The following is a 14388-nucleotide window of genomic DNA, read 5'->3' on the forward strand; positions in this document are numbered from 1 at the left end:
GAGAGAATGATTTATTTCAGCTTTTATTTCTTTCACAGAAAATGGTCTGCACTTATATAGCGCTTTTTTTAACCTTAGAGGTTACCAAAGCACTTTACACTGTGTCCCAATCACCCATTCACACACACATTCACACTCCAATGACAGCAACTGACTTTCATCACATTCCCAGTGGGTCAGAAGTTTAAATGCACTTTGTTAGTATTTGGTAGCAATACATTTAAATAGTTTAACTTGGGTCAAACATTGTGGGTAGTTTTCCACCAGCTTCTTACAATAAGTTGCTGGAATTTTGGCCCATTCCTCCAGACAGAACTAGTGTAACTGAGTCAGGTTTGTAGGCAACCTTGCTCGCACATGCTTTTTCAGTTTTGCCCACAAATTTTCTATCAGGCTATAGTTCAAGGTCAGGGCTTTGTTTTGGCAGATGTATTATTCCAAACACTGACTGCATCCGGGAGACAAAGGAACCTACATTGCACCAGCTCCACAATTTTCTCCTCCACAAGTTTCTCCACTGTAATGATGTTACCAGCACCATGGAGATCCCTCTATGAGAAATGCCATGGATACCACTGATCTGTTTATCATTCCAGAAAAGTGCTCTTGCTGTATATTTATCTGCAGGCATGCTTAATCCGATACAGGTCCTGGCATCTGGACAACCGACATGCAAAACAAACAGGAGAATACCTGTCTTCAAGCCCAGATGACTGTAATGCAATATTCACAGAGATGACTTCAGCAAACATTGTTGTCCATAAGCCATTTTGCCCCAACTTTGGAGGTATGCTTGGGGTCATTGTCCATTTGGAAGACCCATTTTTTACCGAGCTTTAAATTCCTGACTGATGTCTTGAGATGTATCTTCAATATATCCACATAATTTTCCTTCCACGTGATGCCATATATTTTGACTGAAGTGCACTAGACCCTCCTGCAGCAAAGCACCCCCATAACATGATGCTGCCCCCCAATGCTACACATTTGGGATGGTGTTTTTCGGTTTGCATGTCTCAACCTTTTTCCTCCAAACATAGCAATGGCCATTATAACCAAACAGTTCAATGTTTGTTTTATTAGACATTCCTCCAAAAAATAAGATCTTTGTCCCCATGTGCACTTGTAGTCTGTATTTTTATGGCAGTTTTGGAGCAGTGGCTTCTTCCTTGCTGAGCAGCCAGATTATATCTATATAGGACTTGTTTTATGGATATAGATACTTATCAACATGTTTCCTCCAGCATCTTCACAAGGTCCTTTGCTGTTGTTCTGGGATTGATTTGCACTTTTCGCAGCAAACTACGTTCATCTGTAGCAGACAAAATGCGTCTTTCTGAGTGGTATGTTGGCTGTGCGGTCCCGTGGTGTTAATACTTGCATACTTTTGTTTGTACAGATTAATGTGGTACCTTCAGGCATTTTGAAATTGCTCCCAAGGATGAACCAGACTTGTGGAGTCCACAATTGTTTTCTGAGGTCTTGGCTGATTTCTTTTGATTTTCCTATGATGTCAAGCAAAGAGGCACTGAGTTTGAAGGTATGCCTTAAAATACATCCACAGGTACATACCCAATTCAGTACACCTCCTATCAGAAGCTATTTGACTAATTGATTGACAAAATTTTCTGGAACTTCCAAGCTGCTTAAAGGTACAGTTAACTTAATGTATGTAAACTTCTGACCCACTGGAATTGTGATATAGTCAATTAAAAGTGGAAAAATATGTCTGTAAACAATTGTTGGAAAAACTACTTGTGTCATGCACAAAGTAGATGTCTTTTAAAATTAATTAATATTAAATCTGTGAAGTGGTTACATTTTTTTTAATGGCTTCAACCTAAGTGTATTTACATTTCTGACTTTAACTGCATATGACTTTACAGAAAGCAATCTCGTTTTACTAGTGAGCAATTTTGTTGAAGTACAGTGGTTCAGTGCAAACACACTTACATAAACTTAGCTGTATAACCCCTGTGACTGACGCACCACTGCAGTGGAGTGATGTGGATGTAATGGAGTGAATTCAGGACAGAGAGGGCATTCGAGACTGCAAAACAGAAAAAAAGATGAACTGAGGTTGATGATTAAGAAAAGACATCAGGGAATGATGAAAAAGACAAAGCCCTAAAAACATCTCCAAACTACTCTCCAAAAAACAAGACTTCAAAAAGCCCTGTCCACAGTTACATAGCACACAGATGTTGGGATTCATTAGAGATTCAGAGCCTGCTAAAGGCTACCCATGCATTCAGTCAACAAGCATACACCACACCACAGACGGCTGTATAAAAAATGACTTTATGTACCCTATCTGGCACAGTAAAACATCAAAACACACCTGATGTACTCAAACCCCAAAGTAACAGAAACACAACTCAAAAAAGTATACCTGCATTAGCAAGACACTTTAGTCTTGCCAATTAGCTTTCTGCCAACACCTTATTTATCTCAATTTGCTCAATTATATATCGGTCGACCTCCAGTAGATATTAGTGTAAAGCAGGTGGACTTTGTTATCAGAATTTCTATCTGTCCCAAAGTGGTGATTATTTAAATATTTCATAGACATAATGTCTAAATAGCAGAATATTCAGTTATGCTTAAGGATTTCAAATAGCATTTGCAATTTTTTAGTGCAATACTTGTGAGAGTCAGTCAAAAGTTCATTGGCATGATGTCTGAGGCTGAAACTAGCAAAATATTGCATTGTATAGTGAAAACCCTGGCTGCTGTTAAACTTACAGTTGTGTAAATTTGAGTCAACAGGCAGCCCAAAAAAAAAAAAAAAGCTACAGCACATGTTTAAATTCTTCTGTGGATTTCTCACAGTGTATAGCCGTGTGAACAAAATGTATCTGTAGTGTAATCAAATTAAAGGGAGAGAATTGAAGCCATGTGTCTGTCAGACCTTTTTCATGTTGTAGGTGATAATGGTGAGCTTTGGTGAAAAAGGTTAATTGAACTATAATTCACTGCCAAGGATAGAATCAGCTGAGCGAGTCAAGAAAATAGGGAAGATGTAGGTTGGTTGGAGGTTTGCAGGGGGTTAAGGCAGCTGATAAATGTGCAGTCTCAGGTTATTTCACAAGCAAGGTGTGAGTGAGAGATTGGCTGACATGGATGTCTTTAGAGTAGCCAGAGGTAGAAAGTATGTGTCAGGGATCTGTCCTTAGTTTATTTATTTTTTCCCTTTGGGGCAGAGCCCTGACATGTACATGTTCTAAGTCTGTTTAATGTCTTGTGTCTGGATCCAGTCACTTCGGCTGGATTGGTTTATTTATTCTGTGGCTGAGTCTAGTCACTTGTGTTTTGTCTTGTGTTATGTGAATGCACTTGGTTTTGTGTGTTCTCGTTTCCTTGTGCATTTGTGTCTGTCTTGTCTTTATTGATACCCCACCCTCTCGTTTGCCTTGTTACCTTTTTGATTATTAGTTTATGATCTTCCCCAGCTCATTATCATGATAGAATTCACAGCCCGCGGACGGGCCCTTAAATGTACAAAATAAAAGTATGCGATAAACAAGACTGCTGTGTTTTACATTGGTACACATGCCACATATCTTTGGAAAGCTAAATTTCTTGATTTTCTATTGATATAAACCATTTTAAGATACAATCACAACAGCAGGTACAATCTATATCTTTGTCAGACCACCAACATATAAACAACCAATAAGAAAATTTAGGCAACTCACCTATGAAGCATCATAGTATTCCACTGATCCATAACTTCCCGACAAGTTCAAGTTCATGTTCAAGTTCATTTTATTTATATAGCACATTTTATAACAGCCACTGACTGACCAAAGTGCTTTACAGAACTACAAAATTAAAAGACACCAACACCATGTGTAGTAGCACATCATAAAACAGTACAACAAGGTTAAGAACACCTTAAAACGGGAGACGTCCAAGCAGTCTCAGAGACTATCAGTAGTAGAAAATAAAAACAGAGAAAACAGTAACAGGTTTAATACTAGTATCATACTCGAAGGAGAGAAATATAAAATAGACAGAAAAAAATATATAAGTATAAATATATCTATAAAAACACCCATACACATACGTATGTATATATATACATACACACACATACATACACACACATATATGTACACATATACACATACACATACACGTATATGCACCTTATTTGTAGGCCAAAGAGAACAAGTGCATTTTTAAAAGTGACTTAAAAGAAATCACAGAAGGGGCTATCCGAACGTCCAAGGGCAAATTGTTCCACAACCGAGGCCCAACCACAGAAAAGGCTCGATCCCCTCTACGTTTAAGTCTGCATTGAGGGACTTGTAACAGATTTTTTTCACCTGATCTCAGACTTCTTGACGGCGTGTAAGGTTGAAGCAGTTCAGTTAGGTAGCTAGGCGCTTGGTTGCATAGAGCTTTGTACACAAATAACAGGATTTTAAACTCAGTTCTGAAATGAATGGGCAACCAGTGAAGAGACCTCAGAATTGGGGTGATGTGGTCACTTTTCCGACCATTTGTGAGGAATCTTGCAGCGGCATTTTGCACCAGTTGAAGACGAGCTGTTTGCGTTTTGAGATACCGCAGTAAAGTGAATTGCAGTTATCTACACGTGTGGTGATAAAAGCATGAACAGCCATCTCAAGAGTTTTGTGATTAAGAAAAGGTTTGACTTTTGACAACAGCCGCAGGTGATAAAAACTAGAGCTTATTACAGAAGAGATTTGCTTTTCAAAATGTAAAGACTCATCCAGACAAACGCCCAAGTTCCGCACACTTGCAGAACTAAATGCCGCTAGTCTGCCTAGGTCAAAGGTAACAGCCTGGGGATTACCAGTGGACCTGAAAACAATGATCTCTGTTTTGTTTTCATTTAAAAACAAAAAAATTTTATCCAGCCAAAATTTTATTTCCAGACAACCTAACAATGATGAAAGGGCAGAGGGATCATTTCTCTTGATTGGAACATACAATTGGGTGTTGTCTGCATAGCAGTGAAAAGATACCCCATGTCTTCTTAGAATGGTGCCCAGTGGTAAGATGTAGAGCGAAAAGAGAGAAGGCGCTAAAATTGAACCTTGAGGAAGGCCACAGGTTAGATGCGCAGCAGACGAAGAGCAATTTCCTAGCTTTACTCTGAAAGTACGACCCGAGAGATAAGATTGGAACCACTGGAGGACGACACCTTTTAGCCCCACATCATATTCTAGTCTGGATAACAGGATAGCGTGGTCGATAGTATCAAAAGCTGCCGACAGATCAAGAAGAACAAGGGCCACAGAGTCACCAGTGTCAGTGGAGCGATAGATGTCATTTAACACTCTCAGCAGAGCAGATTCAGTACTGTGAGCAGACTTAAAACCAGATTGAAATTTTTCAGAGATATCATTGCATTTTAGAAAGGGCTGGAGTTGGTCAAGAACAACTTTTTCCAACACCTTAGAAACAAAATGCAAAACTGAGATAGGACGGAAATTATTTAACACGGTGGGATCCAGTGAAGGCTTCTTGAGCAAAGGAGTGACAGTGGCCTCCTTGAGGGCAGCAGGGATAGAGCCGGTAAGGAGGCATTTATTAACAAAGGACACCAATCCTGGCCCTACTGAATCGATAATCAATTTAAAAAACTTAGGAGAGATGATGTCTAGAGAGCAGTACGAAGGTTTTATCTTAGTGATAGTTTCTTTGAGGAGATTCAGAGTGATTGGCTCGAAAGCATCCCAGGTAACAGAATTCATCAACTGACTAGTTGCAGAGCGGCTGGCATTGCATCTCAAGTTAGATATTTTGTCAATAAAAAATCTCAAGAAACGTTCACATAGCTCATCCGAAACATCATTCAATACATTTGCCGGAGGATTTAAAACCGAGTTTATAACAGAAAATAAAACCTTTGGTCTAGAGTGGTTAGCCATAATCATGTCAGAAAAGTGTGCAGCTTTTGCCGCCTTTACAGCATTTTGGTAGGTTGACAGGCTGTCTTTAAATAACTGAAGTGAAATATGTAGCTTGTCCTTCTTCCATTTGCGCTCAGCCTTTCTGCTAGCTTGTCTTATTCAGCTGAATATCCACATTGAGCCATGGTTCAGATTTCGGTTTAGGTTTGAAGGGCTTAAGCGGAGCAGTTTCATTTAAGGCATTTAACCAAGTGGAGTATAACAGACCGAGATGTTGGTCAGCATCTAGTTCCACTAGTGGAGAGTTCAGAAGCAAGTGTGTGGAGGAATTCATAAAGTTCTCGTTAAAATTTAAGACAAAAAGAGGAGAGTATGATCTAGATAATCTTACATCTTCACTGATGGTTTGAGCAATGCAAGGAAGAGATGTAGAAAATAAAATTGGCTTATGGTCCGAAAGCATAAAATCAGATATTACAACCTCACTAATCACCAACCCATATGAAAGCACAAGGTCCAATGTGTGACCCTTCATGTGAGTGGAATCATTTATCCACTGGACTAGGTTAAAAGATTCAATAAGGCTTAGAAAGTCCTTTGAGAGAGTATTAGATTGAAAACAGACGTGGATATTAAAATCACCCACCAATAAAAAACGGTCATAGGTTGTGGTGATATTTCCAATGAATTCTGTAAATTGCTGAATGAAGTCCTTGAGTAAATGTGGCGGACGGTAAATCACCCCTAATAAAATAGGGCCATTCCAGTCTAAATGAAGTAGTTGCGCTTCAAAACTTGAAAAAGCACTGACAGGAACCGCCGGCATCGCACAGAGAATGAGTCTTTAAAAACAGTCACGATCCGCCCCTCGTCTGTTCGGACGGGGGTGTTGAAAACGAACAGTCATTAGGAACTAGTTCAGAAAAAGGGGTTAGGTCACCAACCGTAGTCCAGGATTCAGTGATGAACATGAAATCCAAACAATGAGAGGAGAAGAAGTCGTTGAGCAGGAAGGTTTTGTTGACCAAGGATCTGGCGTTGATCAGTGCCATTTTGGGCGGATGAATCACATCAGGGAAAGCTCCGCCTTTCTTCAAAGAACGTAGATTTCCGGGATTCACACCCTTTTGCCGATGACAACTGCCAACCCGAGGTAAGCCAACCAAATGGACAGGTGAACATCGCAGGGGAGTGATAGATAGGAGCCACCGATGAGCCAGCGCTCGCGGTCGCCGGGCAACGAAATCGCCGTCCGACATATGATTTGCATCGATCCTGTGTCTTTCAGTAGCTTTCAATCTGATGATACGTCCACCCCGACTCCCGCGTTTCCTTCTACGTTTCCTCCATGAAATGATAGGCAGCCACGCGCGAATACATTCCAATGTATGCGTAGTGGTGTTACTGTGTGATTGATTAAAAACGTGCGCTACATCCTGCTTATAAAAGTCCATAAAAGAGGTGCGAATGTTCAAGAGTAACTGTCGGTCATAGACCAGACGTGTGCAGCAATTAGAAAAAACGGTGTTGTTTCATTGTCAAATGTCCAAATGATCAAATCAAGTAAAATGTTTAGTCCAAATCACATTATTACATCAATAAATATCCACAGACTCTTGTTGCATCATTTCAAAGCACCTGGCAGCTGTACCTAAACTTTCACATATTATCGGTAATAACTTCAGTTCAGATGTAAACATTTCCTATATCCGGTATCAAAATGGAAGCACGCACTCTGACCTTTCGATTGACACCTCATTTGACCCAATAGGAGCTTCCATGTCCTGTCCAAATCCTTCAATACCCAACCACAGTCTGTGTCGAATGTAAGGGCATACCCACTTTCCTTTGTTTACTGATCAAACCAGTTACATCGAAGAGTGGAAATGACTGACGCATCGTATAGCCAATGAAATTCTGAAAACAGTGATATGCAGCTTTAGTGGGAAGATTAGAGCATGGTTCTGTAATGTGTGTGCGCAAAATTGCCTTGCCATTACCCAGTTTTTTGTGCGTCTGTGCGTAAAAATATTGGAGAGCTGTTTTGGAATTGTTTACACATGTGGCAATTTAAATATGGTGAAACGGACGCGAAAAACAGGATTTTCACCGCGGGATGTGATATAAGAAGGCATTTACTGTGGAAATGATGAGTTTGGAGATGAAATTTCTGAAAACAATACGGATAATTCGGAGGCAGAGGAAATGTTTATGGAGAGATGAGACATTGCTCTGGACAAGTAAGTGTTTTCTTGTGTTTTATAACATATATTACTGTATATTCCACATAAATAAGCTTTAGTTTGAATAATGAATACACATTTTGTAATTACCCTTTGTCGTGTGTTTCCTGAATGAGTGTTTGAACCGTTTGTGCATGTTTTTTGTATTTGTTTGTGCGTGTGAGGTTTTAGTTCATTGTTTGTTTCAGATCTATTGACATGCTATATAGATGTTTTGTATATTTACTGTAAATATGTATTTATATATATATATATAAATGGACGCGAAATATATATATATAAATAAATCAATAAATATAAGTTGAAAATAAGAATATATGTTGTGTTTGAGAGTCTATTTGTTACAATGCGGGGAGGTGGGGGAGGGTAGGCCCATCTATTTGTTACAATGCTGAATTCATGGGGGAGGTGTAGGCCCATCTATTTGTTCCATAGTACATTGGCAAAGTATACAGTATTTACAGTAAATATACATACAATAATACATATTTACACAGTCGAAAAGAAAACTAATATATATATATATATATATATATATATATATATTATATATATATATAGAATACAGAAAAGATGGAAAAATTGTGTCTAGCTTTGTAAATTACATTTATTTATTCTCACTGAATCAGATAGCGATTGGGAGCCGGATGCGGGCCACATAAAGTGGAGCAGCAGGACAGCACCTCATCAAGAGAGGAGGGCTTTCAGAGAGACCCTTGCTGAGGAGCTGGCAGAGTTGGGGTCTCACTCCACAGCCAGACCCGTATCTCCTGCTCCACGTAAGAGCACATCACAGGCCGTTGCACATCACCAAATCTTGCACCGCTGGTCGTCTGAAGTGCAGGCAGTGTCATGCAAAGACACCAGTGAAGTACTCTTCCTGTGATGTGCCTCTGTGCTTTGTACCCAAATGTGACTGCTACAATGACTGGCATGTTGCTAGAAACATGTACAATTTTATAATGGTTTGTAAATACTTTGTGTAAAAATTCATGTAAATAGTTTGTTGTGTATTTTTTATATAAACAAATTGTCCACCATAGCACTAGTTTTGACTCTTTTATATGCACAACATTTAGTTTCAAGAAGGGAAAAGGCACTCTAATGTGTTTATGCATCAGTTACTCTGTGTCAGCAAAACTAATAGTGGATCTGGATATGGAATATGATAGCTCTAAGTGTCATCTTTCATTAGAGCCCAAAATTATGACTGTACGTTGAAGCATTCAAAAGTAGGAGCCTTTTTGTCTTAGGTTACCAAAGGGTCCTTTTGGAGTATCCAAAAGGAACTTTTGTAAAACGCCTGGGTGTACCCTTAGAAAAACATGTGTAAAATATTCATTTTTTATGGTATTGTTATAACATTTGAACTTAGACTAGGTAAGGCTTCATGCTGTGATCCCATTGTGTTCTCAAGCTAATAGCTACAAGTTATAGTCATCTGCAGGCATCTGTATGCAAAAAAAAATTTCAGGCGGAAAAACAAACTTCTATTTCATTGTGTTCAAACTTCTATTACTCACAATCAGTAGCACTTACAGTAATTCTGACTGCTGGGGAAAAAACTGCAGAGTATCCCCTTTCAAATGTGACCAAAACCATGCATGTACTCCAAACGGTTCAAGAACAGCTTTAAATTTACTTTGGGTATGCCTTGATTAGGCGTTTTAGGCTAATTTTACAGGATTGGGAAGAGGATTTATCCCTCCTGATTTCTCTCCCTACTTATTCTCACTTGTGTGTTCTGTATGATGCCAGTTCCTTGTCCTTGTTCCTTGTTTAGTCCAGGGGTCAGCAACCTTTTTGACATGGAGTGCCATTTTTATTTTCCTGGTCAATTGCTGTGTAGGATATTTGGTATTGATGAATTTAGATGGGAACCATTAACGTGCCCATCTTCTAACACCAATATATGTAAGGGTATTTGGTACGTTAAATATAGAAGAAAATTTAGGGTCTTGAAATATGTGATCTATGAACTAAATTAAACTGTCCTTATTGTACATTATTAGGCAATGAAATGCATAATGGTATTAGTCGCGTTTGACAACCATTATAAATGAGATATATGACAAATAACTAAACTATTTGTCTGAATAAATTTTCCACCATTAAAATTGTAAAACAACGTCTTGTTGTGTCCGCTCACAATTTCTACTGTAAGGAATTCACTTTAATCAATGAATTATGATTAATTCACATATTGGAGTGATATTATTCTCATGGCTTATAGAAAATAATATCACACATATTTAGGTACAGCTTTGAAGCTAAATCTTTCAGAATCTGGGATGAGATTATTTATCAAAATATACCACATTCATTCATCTTTGAATACAGACAAACGTTTTTGCTATTCTAAACATAAATCTAATCTAACACATATATACATGAGACAGGTTGGTGAAAAGAGTGACAGAATGTGAATGTACTTGCGTGTAGTTGTGCTTATTGTGTTATTTGTGTTGCTTGGTTCTTGGTCGAAAGTTCGTTCCGTCTATGTTTTGGACCTCTGTAAGTTTGAAGAGTTATTGTCTGTATGAATGATGAGGTTGCCTTTGAACCGAGGCCTTCTCATGGGTGTGTGAACTGTAGAGAGTGACAAGCTTTCTCGGGCCGTCGAGAAGCTTCCTTGAATCTCACTTGGCATGGATCGGGTTCCGACGAGATCCAGAAAAGACCACGAGGGAAGAGTCAGAGCAAACTCTGAGCAGTCAGATGAGCAGAAGATGAAGCATGTGAATACAGAATGGGAAGAGAATGAAGAAAGCATGTTCTTCCTGTTTGGAAACATTTGAACTTAAATTGGCCGCATCGCCAAAGGTGTCCTGCGCCAATCAGAAGTGACTTTTCAGAGTCACATGGTCAACTGGGCTGTCCTTTCCGACAGTTGATTTTATGGTCCTTTGAGAATATCTTGAGAATGGTCCAAGAGACATGATATTCGTTGTCATCAGCTTCTTCCATGTAACTAAGCAAGCATTTGCATACCAAATTTGACATTCTTTCATTAATATGGTACATGTAGGTAACAAAACATGAAAATCCCTGGTTACAAATCATACTGGTTAATTCCTTAGTTACACAACATGGATAAAACATTACACACATTTTAAAGAGGTACATCAGGCTATAATCCTTCATTTGTCAGTTATACAAGTTACCACAGTTCAAAGCAATTGTCAGAATTATCTAGCAAGCCTAGCTATTGTATAAATCCTGGATTTAAATGCATTCGGTACACTTTAGAAGGTTAACTAGGTAAAGTATTGTGACTTTGTGTGAGATGTTTCTGGATTAAGGAATGTCCTTTTTAAGATGCTGTTTGCTGAACCATGATCACGATGTCACGTGATCTGATGAGTCTAAGTGTAGCAAACTGGTTTATATAGCAGGACAGAATCTTGTGTGTCCAGAAACTCCAAGAGTGTGTGTTCTGTCTTTTATTGCTTCGACCTTTGAAATTTGGGCCTCTTTGCATAAAGGTTTTCAAGTCATATGGGATCTAGACAAGTCTCTTTGTTAGTTTTATTGGCCAGATGTGAGACTTACTGGCACCTGAAGTCTTTCCATTTATGACGTTGTGGAATTCCAGGATTAAGATTGTGTTTTTCCTAGATTCAAATCATGTAGTTTAAATTCAACTGCATGTATAATACTACAGCTCTATTGCTGATCCCGCCAAAAAAATTATAATTTATTTTTCATTTCAAATGATGTTATTAGCATAATAGTTTGAGTGAAAAATGTGTGCAAAACCCAATTATTAGGATATAATCATGATCCTGCATATGCATTTTCACAGAGCATCTTAAGTGCTTTAATGAAAGAAAATCTGTCCTTTTGTACAAAATGAGTTAACAGTTATTGTTACAAATTTGCTTATTTGATTACTGATCACAAAATTGTGTGCAATATTTCTTATATTATGTCATTGTAATCATGCAATCACTAGCATGCAAGCAACAGCAAGAGAGCAGGCTATTTTATTTATATGAAGATTTTTGCACCTGACCTGCATTCCAATCTACATCTTGATGTAATCCTTTCTCATGATCACACAGCATGTTTTCATCAACTGAATGGGAGACTAAACACTATTAAAGTGTGACGAGACTCACGCTGCACATGCAAGCCATTTCTACATCACAAGCCGATCACCTATTTAGCCGTTTTCGGTGAATCTCACCTGCAAAATCCTAAAACCTCAAGGATTAATAGTGGTGTTTTCCTCATTGCATCACATGTTGTTCTGAAAGCAAAAAGAAAGAAATAATACACAGAATGTAGGCTGTCATCCGCGCAACCTGACCAAAGCAAAGCGCATTTACTCGCAGGATTAACCGAAAGTGAACCGCTGCCGGCTCGCGATGTGCGAATGGATGCACGTGCTGCACAAGTCTGTTGATATACTACAGTCTCGTCACATTTTAACTTTCCATTCAGCTCATGAAAACGTCTCGGGTTACATGTGTAACCCTTGTTCCCTGAAAAAAGCGGAACGAGATGCTGCGCTTTTGCTAAGCGCTACGGGGAACAATCTTGCATTGTGAACAGCTGTGAATTTGTGTGAAACATGTCAATGAACATTGACCTGAATTTATAGCCTCGGCTGGTGATGATCATTAGATGCACCTGTGGCCAGGCTATAAAATAGAGGGGTCACCAGCGTGTTGACAGATACCTTTTTCTGAAGAGCAGTTCCGCTTTTTTCAGGGAACAAGGGTTACACATGTAAACCGAGGCGTTCTCTTTACAAAAAGCTTCACTTTGATGCTGCGCTTTTGCTAAGCGCAACGGGGAACGCAATACCCACACCGCCACACTGGGGCTGTCCGGACCCCTACGGTTGTGAAGTGTGCTCACAAAAACGCGAGAGGTCCCAGACATGAGCTTGATGTCGACTCAAGGACGTAAGAGCCCGGAGTAGCATGAACATCCAAACGATAAAATCTGATGAATGTGTGCGGAGAGGACCAGCCTGCCGCATCACAAACTTGTTCAGACGTGAGCTTGAGATGTCGACTCAAGGACGTAAGAATCCGGAGTAGCAGAAACATCTAACCCATGAAGTTCGATGAACGTGTGCGGAAAGGACCAGCCTGCCGCATCACGAACGTGTTCAGGCATGAGCCTGCCATAAAAAACTGAAGAATGTGTGCGGAGAGGACCAGCCCGCCGCATCACAAATCCGTTCAGGCATGAGCTTGGGATGTCGACTCAAGGACGTAAGAGCCCGGAGTAGCATGAACATCCAAACTATAAAATCTGATGAATGTGTGCGGAGAGGACCAGCCTGCCGCATCACAAACCTGCTGCAGAGGGACCCCTCTAGCCAAGGCTTTAGAGGCGGCGACCCCTCTGGTGGAGTGAGCCCTGACACCTACTGGCGAAGCTTGACCGCGCGCCTCATAGGCCAGGGCAATAGCATCCCTCACCCAATGTGACATAGTCTGCTTGGTAGCGGCTGCCCCCCTGTTGCGGCCACCAAAGCAGACAAATAATTGCCCAGACTTACGCCACTGGCTAGTGCGGTGGACATAAGTCTGAAGGGCACGAACTGGGCAGAGTCCGTAAAGACTTTCCTGCTCCGCCGTTAAAAACGGCGGGGAGCAGAAGGCTTCCAGAGTGACAGGGTGTAGTGTCGAAAAAGGCACCTTAGGAAGGTAGTCAGGATGAGGATGCAGGATAGCTTTGGCCATACCTGGGGCAAATTCTAAACAGGCCAGCAAAACAGACAGAGCCTGTAAATCCCCGATTCTCTTAAGAGAGGTAATCGCCACAAGAAAAACCAGCTTGAGAGTCAGAAGTCTGTCAGACGCTGACTCTAGAGGTTCAAAGGGGGTTTCAGCCAGACCCTCCAGGACTATTGCTAAGTCCCATGAGGGAGTTCTGGTCCTAACAGGAGGCCTCAGTCGCCTGGCTCTGCGAATGAAGCGAGCGAGTAGTGGGTGCCTCCTCAAAGGTGCCCCGTCCATCAAGGCGTGGCAAGCTGAAATGGCGGCCACATAAACACTGTGAGTAGCGGGGCATATGCCTGCTGACAGTTTTTCCTGCAGAAAGTCCAGAACTGAAACAATTTGGCAGTTAACTGGATCTGCACCATGTAAACTGCACCACTTTTCGAAGACACCCCATTTATTTGTGTAGATTCTTCTGGTGGAGGGAGCCCTAGCACTAAGAATGGTCTCGATAACTTCAGGCGACAGCCCTGTGTCCCTCAGTTGGTACCCTTCAGGGGCCAAACATGAAGTTTC

Source organism: Xyrauchen texanus, chromosome 7 (genome assembly GCF_025860055.1).
Source record: "Xyrauchen texanus isolate HMW12.3.18 chromosome 7, RBS_HiC_50CHRs, whole genome shotgun sequence".
In the NCBI taxonomy this organism is placed as follows: Eukaryota; Metazoa; Chordata; class Actinopteri; order Cypriniformes; family Catostomidae; genus Xyrauchen; species Xyrauchen texanus.